Source organism: Caloenas nicobarica, chromosome 13 (genome assembly GCF_036013445.1).
Source record: "Caloenas nicobarica isolate bCalNic1 chromosome 13, bCalNic1.hap1, whole genome shotgun sequence".
Taxonomy (NCBI): Eukaryota; Metazoa; Chordata; class Aves; order Columbiformes; family Columbidae; genus Caloenas; species Caloenas nicobarica.
Window position 1 is genome coordinate 14,783,969 of NC_088257.1, and position 17,351 is coordinate 14,801,319.

Here is a 17,351-nt window from a genome sequence, read left to right on the forward strand (position 1 = left end):
CATTTTGTATTTTATAATATAGCACGACTAATGAAATACCGATTAAGAAAAATACACTTGGTTTTTGAATAGGTAGTTATTCAATATCAATCCATTCTTTTTGCTTCAGCTTGTTAGCGCACCAGGTGTTACAGAGCTGTGGTGTAAAAGTGGCTTATTTTGGTTTCTCTTCATTGCTTAAATTCGTGGTTGGTCCTGGCATGTTTCTGCTTTCATTGCAGATACTTCCTTAGACACTGGTCAAGTACCTATCACTGTTATTGCCTGTGTCTGTGTGGACTTCGAAGACAAACTTCTTACTACTTCCTCATGCAACTTGATGCTTCGTTTTCACATTCACATCTTGCCGTGGACCTGAATCCAGGTTATTCAAGTAGTGTTGTGTGTTTCTTGAAAGGAAGGGTCCTTTGGTGAGTCACACATATGTATTTGTTCTAGCTCATTTCTCTTTAGTGGCAGCAGCCAAAGGAAGGAAGATGCTTAAGGACTGAAAACCAAGCATATGGGAAATTAAAGAATTAGAGCCACTTTATTGTTAAAACTCAGATCCTATTGGCATGTGGGGAAATACTACTGAGAGAATGATGACTGTCTGCAGGTATGAATGTAAGAAATAGGAAGGTACTGTAAAAATGAGTAACTAATGATTAAGATGCAGTTAATACTTTTACTACATATAACACTAGCTGGTTGCAGATATGAAGAAGTGAAATGCACTGAAAATAGTTTAGTCTTTTTGAGTACCTGGAAAATGTTCATTCTGTGCCATAAAAATTAAGTAAAACTGGATGAAACGGTATGATAGTAGAAATAGTCTAAGTTAGCTTCTGCAACCCATTGCTCGAGTTTAATGCTAAACTTTCGTACTGACGAGAAACCCCAACAGTAGACTTTGCCTTTGGAAAGTTCTCATTAAGGAATGTGCAAAGTAGGCTCACTCTTGCTCATTAAGCCAGTAGGAGGATGTGTACAAGTCATAGCTGTGCTCCTTTTTATGCTGTTGAGTGTACAATTTGCATTCAGTGTTGAAAAAATGGTAATTTCAGAAAGCTGCTCCTTGAGTGGTTAGATTACAATTATGCTTCCCACTTAATATATTTTACATATTAAATAACCTGATTTGCATTGTTCTGTATGAGTTCAGAAGATGAGGCTACTAAAAGAAACTAGGACTGAGAAGTTGCTCTTGAGGCATTTTTAGCTGCTGCGTACGATAAGGCTTATGAGATGATGTTTTCTGTCGGCTTCTTCAACCTAAATTTGAATTTGTTCACCATGTCCACTGGATTTGATTAAAGGCTGAGAGATGATGGAGATAACTAATTTCCTGCAAAATGACAGAGAACTTTTAAATGCTTCTATTATGGGCATCCCTCAGAAGAGAGCACAGATTTCTAAATGTCTCAGCTCTAGAGAAGCATCCATCAGTGAATGTACCTTGTAAGGCACACAAATCCATCACCTCCATCCCCCCAATATCTTATATATCTTATCAGCAACTGAATTTCATTAGTTCCATTGCTCATAGAATTAATAGGTTTTGTTGAGTAATCCATAATGCAAGGTTTGAACATCAGGAGTATAAACATTATCTATATGTTTATAGTTTGCACATCTTATTGCTAGAAATTGTAATAGAAAGTATCTCTCTTTAATTATGTTGAGTTTTCATGAAAAAATAATATAAGTACTGGGAAAATTAAGTTAAAATGTGTATGAACCTGATAAAATTTGGTGAGGTTGTAGTGTAACTGTAGATAATTCTATATGCAGTCTCTGAGGTGGTTTCTTGTAGGCTGTGCTATGTATTTGCACTTAGATGAAGAAATAACGTATCAAATTCTTCCCCAATATACTGACATCGATTAGAGATAAACAGTATTTGAGTTTAATTAGTTTTAAGGAAGCCCGATACTTGGAAGCCGAAAATGAATATTTCGGTTCTGGTGTTCAGAGTATATAGAAAATGCTGGAATTTTCTCCGGGTTATGTTGTATGCTTATCATTTAAGCACTCTAATCGTTTTTGAAAGAGAAGGGAAATGTGCGTGTTCATATGGGTACATTCATGAGGTCACAGTACAAACAGAAAAATGAAGACACTTCAAGAATAAAATGCCCTGCATCAATTTTAAAGATATGTTTCTAAAGTCTTGAGATGGTGACTATTACACTGATTTATACATGCTCCTGTAGTGTTTTTTAGCAGCTGGCTGAAGTGATATAAAGCAATTTTATTTTTCTGTGTCTGATGTCATTCTGTGTTAGTGTGGCTGTCTCAAGCCTTTCCCTGTCAGTCGATTCCCTGGAGCAACTGTCTCTTCCACTTGGGTTATTTTCTTTGAAGGAAATGAACCAGCCTATTTCTCAGTGCTAACTAGCTAGACCTCTTGGTGATCATTGATAACATTTCCATGAATTGCAGTGTTAAGAATTGCTGGTCCTGAGTGTCATTGCTGAGAGAGAGGGAAAAGCGAGGAGCAGTAGGTGTTGTTTAGTCTTGGTTTCCTGCATCATCACATCCCGTGCTCTCCTAGTGCACCGTCAGCCAGTCCAAACCCCTTTCATGCCACCTCTAGCTAACAAGAGGATAAATTGACTTGTAAATGTTGGTTGCCAAGTGAACCGGGATCTTGCATTTATTTACGAGGGCTAGAAACCACTTTTGTTATTCAATTTCAGTTCAAGTGCACTGTTGCCATTCCTTTTGCAGTTCAGGTTTTGCATGTCCTTTTGCATTTGTTGTTGACCTGTCATCTTCAAAGACTGTTTAGGATGCAGTAAGCCAGTAATGCAGCTGAGATTCAGATGAGCACATTCAGATGAACACTAGCATGATGGAATTAAACATACGTGTTTGGTTTGCTTTGCTCTGGTGTGCAAACACCAGGTTAAATTTGCACAAGTCAATTTTAAGGCTTAAGACACTCGTGTGATTTCCTCACCCTACCTCTCTACATGGGAATCGTTGGAATTAAATATTATATTATTCATGTTCATAGATTTGTAATGTAAAATGTTTGCTTAAGTGTCTGTCTCTTTCCATTTCTTACACTTACATAGATTAACTGATGGGAAAAAAATGAGTTATGAACATTCCTACGTACTAGCAAAGCATGTAACCGTGTTTTATGGATAAAACATAACTTGGATTTTTCTGGTAGTTTGCAGAAAAGCCAGGGTGGTTGAGCAAGCAGAGGTGTTTCTTGGAGTTGCCACTTACAGATTATCAAAAGTTCATTTCAGTTACTAATTAGATAGTGAATTTGTTTATATTACTGTAATAGCAATAACATTTCTAGACGGACTTGTGTCAAATTTTGCAGTTAATTTAAAGAAGGCCCATCCTTGAAGACTTGGTTAGGGTCCTGCAAGGGCTTTGGCATTGAAAGATACTGCCTACGTATTTCTATCTGGTTTTTAGTGCATTTCTTATTACCTTTAGTGACAGAGTCACTTCTGTCAGTTAAACAATTCTGTCAGTTTTAGTTTTGAGAAGTGTTTCTCCATACTTTATTATATTGCCTCTTCTTAAAGCCTTTAGTCAGCTCTTTTAATCTGAGCTTGTCACTATGATGGTTTTGCAGCTTCTTCGGCCATGACCTGTGGTGACATGGACAAGCTGCTTTAGCAGTACAAGCCCAGGTTTGCTCCACAGTAGTGAGCAAATCATTGCATCATGTGGAAAGCGCCTTATACTGTAATTTTTGGTGTGAATGTAAAATGCTTTTCTTTCCTGTGACTATGGCATTTTTTTGTCACAAAAGTTGTCAGGGACCAGTGGTCCTCGAAGTGATGGAGTTGAGTGCTTTGGTTTGCCGCCCTGTCTGAACAGGCTCCCAGTGCCCATTGTGGATACAGGAATTAAATGCCACCAAACTGGCACAGTGATAACACATGCTTTTGGAAATTCTCTCTTTCTCTTTTGTATGTATCATGCTTCAGTTGCTGCAGGTTTTAAAAAAATTGTCCTGCAGTGTACTTTACATGGCTGCTTTTTTCAAATGGCTATTTCTTTTTTTTTTTTCCCCCTATGTGACTGTGTATATAGGAAGGAGACCTAGAGAGCTGTGCCTCGTAAGATAATGTATATGGATTCCCCTGACTTCCTTTATTTCTCAACATTGTCAGAGTTTATTTGGAAAGAGCTACCAAACCCAGGAGTTATAGACAACACAACTGAGACTGAAAATGACATTTTTTTGGCTCTGACTACACTGGAATAAAATTATATGATGGTTTTCTTAATATAAACCTTAGCATGTGTGCTGGTATACAGTAGGTTAATGCTGAAATTCTGAGCAGTTGCATTTATTTCTTTTATATCAATATCCTTAATGTAAAATAGTTGGTTAAGAGTTGAGAAAACATAAAATATTTGTGGAATTCAAATGATCCTTGATAGACCTGGGAGAATTTAGTTCTTGGGAATGGCAACTGCGGTCTTAGTCTGTAACGTAAAAGGAAGAATAATTTGCAAAAGAAAGTCATAATAAATGTTCTTTTAATTAGTTTTGCAGAGGAACAAAATATAGGAAAAAAATGACATTAAAAAAATAGGATTTTAATTTAAGTTTTAAATGAGAATTGCGGTATTGATAAGTTGAACAAAAGCAACTAAGGAGGATTCAAAAAGCAATGTGTACAATTTATTAGACTAAAATATTAGAGTAAAATAGCTTTATGCAAACGTGATTTGACAAATTATTTTTAAGCAAGCATTATGAATGCTTTTTTTTTTTTTTTTTTTGAGTTAAGTAATTTGCAAGCCTTCATATAGGAGTCAATATAACACCTGGAAAAAGGACCAAATAATCTCCACGGAATTTTTGACAGTATGAATATAATTGCAGAAAGACTAAAACATAACTTTAAAATTAAGTCGGGAAGCTCACAATAACAATTAAACAACCAGAAAATAAATGGCTTAGCAGAAGGGAAGAACTTAAATACATAGGAATGGTAATAATTAATTCAGCTAACATGAGGTTGCTCAATGTATTAGTTTTACATTAATATGAGATTATTATATACTGCTTAGTACTTATGTTTGTTTATTTTTTATAAAACAAATCTGCTCTGAGGGAGTTTCATTGACCTTATGTCTGATTTATGGCCTGTTGTATTCCTTTAAATGTGAGCGGTCTGATGCAAGTCTAGAGTTAAGTTCTCCAGAAAATGGTTTGTTAAACTAAGCGAGAATTTGCAGTGGTTCATTTCTAAAATACAGAGACAGGCTGGCACATGGTACCAGTTTTTTCTTAAACCAGTGAAACTTTGAATTTATCTTCCTGGCCTGAATGTTTCAATGCAGAGTGTACAGCAGAATTCTGTTCTGCGTGCAAGAGTTATTAAAAGTATGTTCAGTATTTATGATAAATTAGAGCAAAGTCATGCCTAATTCGTGCATGTCAATAAGCTCAGATTTTATCCATGATATCAAAATCTAGATTCTCTGGATCACAAAGGAGAAACAATTTCTTAATTTATGGGATGGCCTTAAAAGTTCTTGTGAGATTGTTCAGCTTCAAAAGAGGGGAGCAGGAGCGTGAAAGTTTTCAAGTGATGCAATAACTCAGTGTCATCATTCAGGAAGGAATTTTTATTGTTATGGGGATGCAATTTTTTTTTTTCTTTCTATAAAGCAGATAAAATTTGTATGTCTCAAATGTTGTATCATAGTCAGCCTATCAAAATGTACCAAAGAACATAAGTACGTAACAACACTTGCAGTTCTGGTCCTTATAGTTGCGGTACATTGTTGTAAGATAGAAACCTTGTCAATATTTGCTGTGTGTACAGGGAGGCCAGATGTGTCTCCTACTTAGTCCGGTGGGTGACACGTTCAGGTGAAGCATCTTGGTTTGCATCCCTAATTTAAGAAAGAAATCTTCCCAACTCAAAATCAATTTCCTTATAATATATATAATTAAGTTCATGTCTGCAAATAGCAAATGCTCAGCTAAAGCAAGACATTTGTGAACATTGTAAACACAGTAAAAGGAAGTGATGAAATAGCGGCTGCCCTGTGTAACAGAAGAGAAGGCAGCTTGAGCTCTTGAAAGCAGGAGTTGCGTGAAATTGTTATTGACGTGAATGAGTAATTGATTGATCAGGTAATAACCATCCTAATTTAAACCTGACAAGGATATTGATTGTTGATATTGTTAAATATCCTTTAATGAGGCAGAAAGGGGACAAAAGAAATCCTAGAGTTGTATGAGTATGGTATGAGAGTTGCTTTGATAAACCAATGCAATATGGAATGACTGGGAAACAATAAGAGATGATAAAAGGTACAATTTTCTAGTCATTTTTCAGACTATAAGCATTATGTCTAGCATGTACAATGGAGGAAAATGAGGGAAATTACTGAAGCTAAGAAAACATGGCATTATCCTTTGTTTGCAATGAGTTTGCATGTGCTCTACGTTGTTATTACGTCCTAATTATTTTAAATGAGCTCTATAGAAGCATTATGTCATACCTAAATTTCTCGGGAAGTTTAAGCATCTGGATTGTGTGAATTTTTGGTTGTGTTTTTGTTGTGGTTTTGTTTGTTTTTCTCGCATCAGATATGGGGTTTGCAAATAATTAACAGATTTAACAATGCCAGTATGTAATTTCCACTTCTAGGTAAGTTCTCGCATAAATCACACTGGGTTTGTGGAACAAGTCGTGAAAATCCACCAACAAACTAAATTCGCAGATGATTTTCTTTCATTATTGTTGGTGTACTTAAAAACCAAACAAACGAACAAAAACATGAAAACAACAACAAAAAACAAACAAACAAAAACCCCCACCAACTAATTGAAGGATTAAAAAAGAAGATGTAAGTTACTGCTCTTTTCAATTGTCTAATGTAGCCCTTAAGTATGGGGGAATAAATTTATGGCTTGTAGTAGTTGTGATAATCATTGTAGTCAAGTAAGTAAGGAACCCTTCACTGATCATGTTAATTATTAACAGCTACCAAATATGCATTCTAAAAATGCTCAAAAAATTAGTCTATTGTACAAAGTTTCTGTTTTCTGGATTTTCTTTTCTGAAAATAATGTAGAGGAATGTTCAGGTTAAACCCAGATATGATTTCAATTACTGTAAAAATGAAGTACTCTATTGCATACCTTTATGACTAGTCTGTGCTACATCAAAATTTGTGCATAGATGGTAAAATGAAAAAGAACAGCAGATGAAAAAGAGCAGAGATGATCCATTCTCCTGGTTAGAACATTTTTTGTTTGGTTGGTTTTGGTTTTTTCCCATGTAAATTCTACTTGCTTGAAATTGAAGTTTTGTGTGTTTCCAAGATGAACCAAAGCTAAACTACGTTTCTCTAAGACGGAGTAGTCATCATGTTATCACACTATAATTTTTTGTAACTATTGCTTTGAAAAATTAGAATTTTGAATGTTTCTTTTAGGGGTATGCCACTGGGGCTTAATGTAATTAAGAAACATCACTGTGGTAGAGATAACACTTTGTTGTAATAGTGGCCATTACGGAGCTAGAGTATGCTAAAAATAAAGTAGTTAAGCGCCAACATAATGTTCATAGTAGAAAGAATAAATAGGATAGAGGTTGTATGTATAGTATTTTGAACAATTATTTGATAATCATTAAGCTATGCGCTGGCAAAGTTACTGAAGACTTTCATGTGTGTCAGAGCTTCATAATTTGGATTACAAAAGTCTTAGTATTTTAGGGGTTCTATTTAGAAATTTATGTGCAAGAAGTGTGAGATTTTACTGATACGTTTAGGAGGACTTTTATTCCAACTATTCAAAGTCTGATCCATAAAGCAGTGAGTTTCTACTGTGCTAACTTGCATATGTTCTGCGAATATTCAGGAGTAAATAGGAAGTAATCACTGTGTGTATGTAGAAGTCCTTGTAGGATATGAACCTGAAGTGTTTTTTTAGGTCAGTAAAAATACCTGGCAGATAAAGTGCCGTTAAGATACCGTTGAAGACTTTGAGTGGGCTTTTCATACTTCAGTTTAGATTGCTAGGGTGATTTTTGTACAGATATACTGATACCGAGTACCCTTAGGGGCTCTCAGTGCGGAGCATAAAGCCAGCTGATGCTTCTCCAGCCAGCTGCCGTTTTCAGAACTGTTGGCCAGATGAATATCCTTCGACTCTTACCCCATTTCAAAATACACATGGTTGAACAAAAGCTCAAAGATTCCTCTACCAGCTTAAAAACGAGAATATAGTTCTCTCATAAGGTTACATATTACTGTGTGAAAAATCAGCATTGCTGTCACTGTTCTCCTTTCCGCTGTCTTACTTTTGAAGGACATTTAAGGACAGGTGCGTGGTTTGCGCTGGATTTGTTGCTGCACAGAGGCACCGCACGTGTTCTGTAGGCAGCAGCACTAGCGCCACATTCCTTGGTCACTCTGGACCTCAGGCATAAACAAAGTGCTGCCATGCACACACGAAACGTTTGGATAGGAAAGAGCTAGTGCGTTTTATTTACTTCTATGGTTAGACCGCGATGGGACGTGGGGTTTGGTATCGCAGTTTTATCTGAGCTGTTGTGGTAAAATGAATTGTGCTTACTTGAGTAGTGTCCAATATGCGTGAATCTTAATAGAAATACTCATGCAAGAGAAAAAGAGGGTGTTCTTAGAAAAGTAAAGCAACTCAAGTGGTGAAACACATGCTCAAATATGCGCATCATTGGGAATTATTTGAATGAGGAAAAATTTATGGTGATATATTGGTTATTTCCTTCAGCTCTTGGTCTGAAATGCTTCTCTTTTATCAATGCATTTATTCAGAGATAATGACATCTCTTGAACCAATCAGTTCCTATTGCCAGTAGCACTTAGCTCCTGTTAGCACTCTGTGGAACCATCAGATCAGATCAAGTGAATTAATCTGTGACATGCACAGTAAAGAACAGCAGCATTTATCTTCTCTAAGGTCATCCCTCCCAGCAGCATTCTCAAAGCAGCAGTCTCTTCTCATAGCGGGACTTTTCACTTCATAAGTGACCTTGATGGCCCATATGTTCCTCCTTTATTTATTTCAGATGTATAGGTTTCAGAGCACTTAATAATGAGGATTGTACAGAAGCTGCATGGAAAAATATTATGGTAGTGATGACATAGCAGAACAGACTACTAAGAATAGCTAGGAGAATTTTCATTTTTTTCTTTTACATTTGGAAAGGAGTGTCCTGTTGAAACACGAAATTTTGGAACTGGATGTCATAAAATTCAAGCCATAGATAAAATGGCATATCTTCCAGAACTGCAACAGTAGGAAGAAAAAAAAAATAAACAAAACATTATGAATATGGTAGAAAACACCGTAAGTGGGTTAGCTGACTTTGAAGGAAGCAAATATACTAGAACTTCTGAAAATAATTATAACCAGTTAAATAGACAGAATTGACATTAACTTGAAAAGGCCATGAATTTACTGTCTATTCACTAGAAAAATTTTATATTCCTTCTGCTCAGCCTTGTAGCTGGGGAGCTGTTGACAGCAGAGGGTGAGAGATGTTTATTTAATTAAGGACATTTATTCTTGGGTCTTAATATGATGATGCAGTCAGCACATCCCTGTTTTCCCTGTTTCTGCTTATTCCTTTCTGTCCTCACTCACTTTTAAACTTTGTCAAACTTGCAAGAAGTCAGTCTAAAGAGTGACTGTCCTAAAGACAGATAAGTTCTGCCAGGCTATAGGACAGATGATCCCATAAGCTTGAGGGAAGACTGGCATTATTTTGCTGATTGCTGGCAAATGGGAAATTTGCCAGAACTTACCTGGGTGTTCTCTTTTTTCCTTCATACGGTTTTGGTTCGGGTGGCTCTCTAAGGCATCCCTGCTGTGGTGGAGGTTTGAACACGTGGCAGTGCTGGGTCGTGATTGCCCAAGCTTGGCATCCAGTAGCCTGCAGGCTTGCATGGCCGGTTTGGAACCTGCACGAAGGACTTGCAGACCAAGAGCAAGTCTAAGTTGTTGGAAGTATGTGTAACAACAGTTAAAAACAAGTATTGAGACTGTGCTATAACACATTCTATACATGCAGTGTACATTTCTTTTGGGTGATGCTGTGTGTTAGGAGGGCTCTCTTATCCACAGGAGCTGTGGCATGAAACGTGTTTTCCTGGGTTGCAAGCTCCCACTGGATTATAATTTTTTTTTTTTAATTATTATTATTTTTCTCCTTTTTCACTTGTGGTTATAGAATTTATAAAGTTTCCTTCTCAAAAAAAATGCCTGATTTTTCTGGACAAGAAAAATTAAGTCTAATATGGTTATCATCATAGGAAAATCTGTGATTATAAAAGTGTTCGGTATCATTTGTGCTTAATGATCTCCTCGTAGTGATTCCTTTAAGAAACAAATGATAAAAAGAACAAAAAAGGAGCCTGCATGAGTGTGCATAGTTTCAAAGACAGAAATCAAGCTACACGGTAATTTATATCTCCTATATTGCAGAGAATCGAGTTTTAATGTAGCTATTTCATTAAAACTATGCTTTTTGATAGAAATTTTAACATTTGAAAGACAACATCAGAAGATAAAAAGTTAGAAAATTCTGATGTAAAGTTACTGTTGTTCTTGAGATGCTTTTATGTGTTTGGCTTGGTACAGTGAGAGAGTAGTGGACTTGACCAGCATCTGTTCTGCCTCTGCTTTTTCCTTACAGGTCTCATCTACAGTGTCAGTATCTGTCTTTGTCCTTTGTTCCTTAATTCACATGCTTTATTTCAGTCTGGTGTTCGAAATAGGTGTCTAGTCTTTGTATATATTTAGTCCTCTTTACTTAGGAAAAGTTTCAGTTTGTATTGTTGCTCTATTTATATGAACCCTGAATGCAATCTGCAGCTGTTACAGAGCCCTTCTGTATCTCACTGAATAATGCACATCTGTGAATATAGGTGAGATTCATGGAGCTCTCTTGACCATTAATGATAACTTATATTGTTGTTTTTATAGGAATACCTATCTATATAATGATTTAATTATATTTTTGGTCAAGGTCTGTCAGTGAGGTGATTTGCCACACATGTCAAACATCTGAATACTAGTTTAGTACCTTCTAAGTAGATAGTGTCAAAGCAGAAGACTTGTAATCAAGCTGAATGGAACAAATTATCAAAATGAAAATGTCATTAAGTCACTAAGTCAAGGGGCACTTAAAATTCAGTTAAAAAAAAAAAAGACCAACCAACAACAACAGACTCAGACCACAAACAAACCCCGCCAAAATTAGACTGGCCAATCCTTGTATCTTGCTGAATTTATTTTTAAAAACATGTTGACATAAATGCACTTGCCCAGAAAGGTTCAAGAAGGAAGTCAAGAAGACTACATGAAATAAAATAGCTTCTCTGTTTGAGCTGCATATAAAAGAATTCGCCCTCACCCTTCTCATCGGGCGTTTCCACCATTTACCCATGCAAAACGACTATGTGAATTACTGAGCAAAATGACGTAAAGTCCCACATTTGGAGTAATATTTGGTTTTTTGTTTAAAACATTCTACTCTCTTACAGGAGGACATTAGTTTCCCAGTTTCCAATGCTGGACATTCGTGATCATGGACTCCGAGGAAGCCATGACTGCCAGATTTCTAACTTTGTTCTCTGAAAGCGGAACAGATAATCTGCTCTGCCATTTTTCAGAAGCATATGCACAGCACAAAACCCAGAATGTTGTGTCATGGCCAGGGAAGCACAAACTCTTCGCTGACCATATGGCTCTCTGAGGACTTGACTGTTTTCCTTTTGAACACGTATACTGCTACACTGCCTGTCACACCATAAATTAACCTACCTTTTCTGAAACTCTTCCAACTATATTTGTTCCTAGATTGGAGAAGAATTCTGATAAGGGTATGGATTTTGTAACACCTGGCTCCTTCCATGATTCTGAGCTTGTTGGCACTTCTTTAAAAGAAAGATCAAGTAGAAGCCCTGAGGCGCATCCTGCCAAGTCTTTAATGCTGCTGTCTGTCACAATTTGAAGAGCATCCTAACATCCCTTTAAAGTGGGCCATGAAGAGGGTCCCACACCTCCTTTCTTGCGGCACTAGTCGTTCTCATATAGTGACATGCTTCCTCCCTGGCAACAGTGGCTCCTGCTAGCATTAAAAATTTACCTGGGGCAGTTGCTCTGAATATCTGTGGCTGTTTGAACATGACTTTTGAAGCTTCTTTTACCTCATGACTGAAGAACCAAAAAGCGCCTCTGTTATCCTGACAGAATGCAAAAGGTGCTTATCTTGGCATTTAGCTTGAGTCCCAAGTTAGTCATCATATAGGGTCTTCTGCTGGGTATTTTTATTAATGAACCTTTTGTTGCATCTCTTGCAATCTTGAAGACGGTTGAGGACTGTCAGGTTGCCAGTTCGCTCACCTGCAAACAGAATACTGTTGGGTAATGAGCTACCTACTGTAATCTTGCTCTCTGAGTGCCACTACTGTCATTTCCTGTAATAAAACACAATATAGAAGCCTGTCATTTTCGGTCAAACCAGCACAGTTTGTGACGGTTTCCTTGCATACTTTGTATGCGTAGTCACCTAATTTTGTTAGTAAAAATTTTACATAGGAATATTCAAGAACATTTTCTTTATTCTTTCTGGAGCGTTACAATCGAATGTTAATGTTTGTGTATCATGCATTTTCTCATACTGGCAAAGATTATTTCTACTTCAAAAAAAATAAAGCCAACCTAATTTCAGGAAACTTGGGTTCTCTTGTTAGACAGAATTACCTTATTTTGGTGCCTTCCCAATTTTTTATATATATATATAAAAATATATAAAAGTGTTACTGTAGACACAACATAAACTGATTTTCAGTCCTAAAAAAAGGATTGTATGTGTATGCTGAATGAAGATTGGCTAGTATGGTAGTGTCTCTTTAAGGTTATTGTGAAGAGGAAGAATGTATGAAAATGATTCACCAGGGCTGCTGCTTGTCTCCAGGTTCCTGTAACAGGGAGATGATCTCAATCTGCCTTCATGCTGTTAAAATGATGCATAAGCCTACCAGCATTCTCAAATGATGGAGTATTATTGCAGCCTCTTAAAAGTTGGGCACTGAGATAATTTGGCTGATGTTGGAGAAAGAATGTACCATAACCCCTGTGGCTCAACTTTCATTGAATAAATATGGCATGCTGCTGCTTTTGTTCTCCTTGTGTATGGAAGAACAATTAACATGTCAAAAAAGAAGAATCACAGAATGTTCTGGCTCCTTCCTGTAAAAGTGCAATTCCACACTGAGCTGTGTTTTTGAAGTTATTGAGCAAGATTCAAGGTTTTATCTCCAAAATATCAGAGCTAGTTGGTCTTGTGCTTCTTACGGAAGGTTATATTGCTGAAACTGGGAGAACTGATGAATACCGTACAGCTTGAGCGCCTATCACGTGTATTAAAAATAGGACATATTTTTTATTTCTAGATGTAAACAGGATCTACAATATGACTACGAGAGTAGAGTTGCAATTTTTTTTTGTGTGTATGTGTAGAGATAGAAGACAGCTGAGGTCATAGTTTCCTTTTATTTTAAATACCAAGTAAAAATAAGCTTCATTGGTTGTCCATAATAACTCATTGTGTGGATTTGTCAATAAGTTGAAGATTTCTATTCCTCTTTTTGGCTGTAGGAGAGATACTAGGAGATGTTAAAGCCTTTTAAGACTTGATTACAGATTTACCTGTTTTCAAGCTCTTGGAATCATACAGTCATTTGGGTTGGAAAAGAGCGTTAAGGTCATTGAGTCCAACCATTAACCCAACACTGTCAAATCCACTGTGGCAGTTATCGTCTTAACCGATTTTTTTAAATGTAGGAAATCATGCCTTTTTGTTGTGTTTTTCATCTGGGTTTTTTTTGGTCGTTGTTGTTGTTAGCCGTTTACCCCTTATTGTTGAGGGTATCAGCTTGCCGATATCAAAATAGTGATTGGAAGCTAAATGGTAATGGATGAAAAGCAAGCATAAGTTTACATTAGTTATAGGTTTTGCAGAAGGCAAGTAAATTAGCCTGGTTTTCACCATTAGAGCTTCCTTAAAGCAATTTGCAAATAAAATGGTTGCATAATGACCTATTTAGTAAAAAAAAAAAAAAAGAAATTAAATATCTTAGAATTTGCAAAAAGGCAGTAGTAGGTCACAGACTGCAGTTACTAAATATTTGTTGTGTCTGTAAATAATCTGTGCAAAATGCTAACAATGTCTGATTTACCAGAACAGCAGTCTTGTAAGACAGTATTTCAAGTAGACTTCGTCTAACTTTGTGGCATGTTATCTTCTTTGATAACACCTTTCTGTCTTGAAGCATGGTTTCTAAATCATTTAGGAGTTCAAAGGCAGTCATCTGAACTACGTTGTAAGATGTTTTTCACCTTTATTTCTACTTGTGTTTAACAGGACATCCCTGAGAATCATAATTTCAATAAATCAGAACATAAATTTTAACACTAATGTGATTGTATCTATCTTGAGAAAGGTTTGTTTCTCCTTAAAGGTTTTCATAGTGCAAGTGTGGTATGTGGGTGACTGCAAATTGCCTTTATTTGAGGCTGTACATTCTATCTTGCTACTGGTGAAGCTGGAGTCCTTAGTGCTGTGAAAAGGTTGGGAGATAGGCATGCTCTCAGTTTATATTGTGCTGTCACTGGAAAAAAACCCCCAAGATAAATATGTGCCTTTGTACTGATAAGAAAGTGTCTATAACACGTACTCAATCTTTAACTTGACTGCTATGATGTACCCTGCTTATTAGGTCTTACCCTTTCTCTGACCTGAATGCAATTCTGAAATCCAATAGTTTTGCTTAAGGTGAATTGGGTAATCCTGAGTTCCTCTGGCAATAACTGTAACTTCTGGTTTGTCAGGAAGTATTTCCCATTGTACCGTGTTTCATTCTGAGGAAGAACATGAGATGGTGTAATCATGCTGGATAAAAAATTACTTCTTTAGTAACATCCCTTTCTGCATCGCGTGCATGGTAAAATTCAGGTCCCGGAGTCTGCAAAATCCAAAGTGTTGGAGATCCTGTGATCAAACACTGTAGATCTGCTGCTGTGTCCATCTCCTGCCATCTAGATGGATACTCTAAGACTGCGATACAGTGTTTCAGAACAGCTCAGTGTTTCCCCTGTGTCCTGCTGTACTACTTGTTTCTGCAGTTCACAGTGATCACCTATGTTTTTACCTGCTTAGCAGTTTTTGACATTCCTGGTAGGTTCACACATCTCATCCAAACTGTTGTTCTGAAGCTTATCCTGAAAACTCCCAACCTCAGAACTGTGCCTCAAAGTGTAGCGCTTTGCAAGAGTCAAGGGTTTGCCTCTCACTTTCTAGAGGAATGTAGATTCCCAAGAGCATCCTCTGAGGTCTGATCATAAATTGCTGCCTCACTGGTTTTCTTGACTTATGGATTTCTCCACCTTTGATTGCTTGGAGGGAAAATCTTGCAGCTGCTGGCACTGATTGGTATCTAAATATAGGGAAATCTTGCTGCAGGAAATTTTGAGACAGATCTGATAAAAGGTAAGAAATCCCTCTCTTTTATCAGAAAGTGGAAGTTGAAGGTCAGTTTTATGTGAGCCTCTGTAATTTATCTAGCTGCTGCAACTTAGATGAAAGATTAAATTTACCCTTTTCCGCATAGATCACAAGTAATCAGTCTTTGGGTGAGGAATTAGACCAGATTTGTAGAGTTAGTATTTATCTTTTCACCTTTGATTAAGGTGGTCTGATAAGTAGCCTTGTAATTCCTCTGTGATTCAAGCAGTAAGACTGGTGATGACACTTGTCCATTTTCCCCTTAAGATCTTGCACAGTTGCATGTCACCCAGCGCTCACGTTTAGTGTGGACCCCTGTGTCATCTGTTCTCATTCTCCACAAAGCTTCAACTCTGTGTTAGTCAATAATTGACGACTTTTTCCTCAGCATGCCTTTTCCCCTCAGCTGAAGTCACTGCCCTTGCAGCAAATGTCTGTGGGGCTAATGTTGCAGAAATGTTAAGTGTGAACTCGTTACCCCAGTGTGATAATTTGACAATGTGTTGTGGCAGGAGAAAATCTTTTGCGCTAGCCCCAGTGGCCGTGTTACGTCAGGCAAACCATGCCCTTCATACTGTGGCTGCTTCTCCATGTTTCTGAGGTCTTCTTTTGGAAGTGAGACACCATTTATTCAGAAAGAATAGATCAGAATTAAATCCATATGGTTTGTATATAGAAAACCACAACAGGAGTTACTTCAGCCATGTGACAGCTTGGAAGCTTGAGTACAATTATTCTGTACTTAACCATGAAACATCATCCCGTTATTTTTCTTGTACGATGAAAACATAAAAATAAATACGTGAGCAAGTAAATATATGAGGACTAGAACCTTCTCATTCCCGGGGACAGGAGCTGTGAAAGCAGTATTTTCTTCTGTTCCCTGCTTTAAGGGACACTTAGAACAGTTCACATCCAGATTTTCAAACACAGAGACTTTTTCGTTACGAGCTTTGAAGTGGCTCGCTCTAATGGATCTGTGCAAATTAACCCCTTTCTGGGAAATATAACATAAATCTTACTTGAAGGGTTTAGAATGTAATGCGGGCTGAATTGGTGCTCAGGACAGTTTTGATGTGTGTGGCCTTATGAAAGGTAGCCTTAATCAGAAAGAGGTGCTGACTGTCTGGAAGATGACCAGGATGAGAACTGGAAGCTGAGGATTATGGTGGGCACTGAGAAGCTTCTACTGCTATAAAAGCAGAAAACCCAGGCACAGGGCTGGGTTGTGGCTTGAATGTTAAAGCTTGAAATGTGCTATTATTTGATTAGAAACGGGCTTTAAAAACTCTGATACTTGTGATCTGTGTGGTGCTACTGAGGAAAGTAAAGCAAAGTTTAAAAATATTATTGGAATGTTTTCTGAGACTGTTGGAGAATATTTAAACATGGTCCTTCACTAAATTGTTTGTTTCCTGGCTTTTAAATGTGATTTTCCTTTTGAAGGACAGAACAGACTATTTCGTATTGTAACTTAAATGTTAGTTCTAGTTAGTTTTTTTTTTCTTTATCATTCAGTTACATGCCTTTTAAAAGTATATTTGGCTTTCTGTGCTGTCAGTCCCTAATGCAGTTTCATTTGTTGGAGAGCAAGGTACATTCTGTCTAAAAAGAAGTATAATACCCTCATAATTGAAGTAATAATAGAGACCAGAAGAGCAAGATTAATGGAAATTGTTTTGTCCAGGGTGTTGTATGCCACAAATTTCTGTATTTGTCAATTCATATTTTTGTTTAGAGAAGTAAAAGGCTTTTCATATTTGCAGGGAAAATGTTTATGTGTCCATAAATACATATGCATGA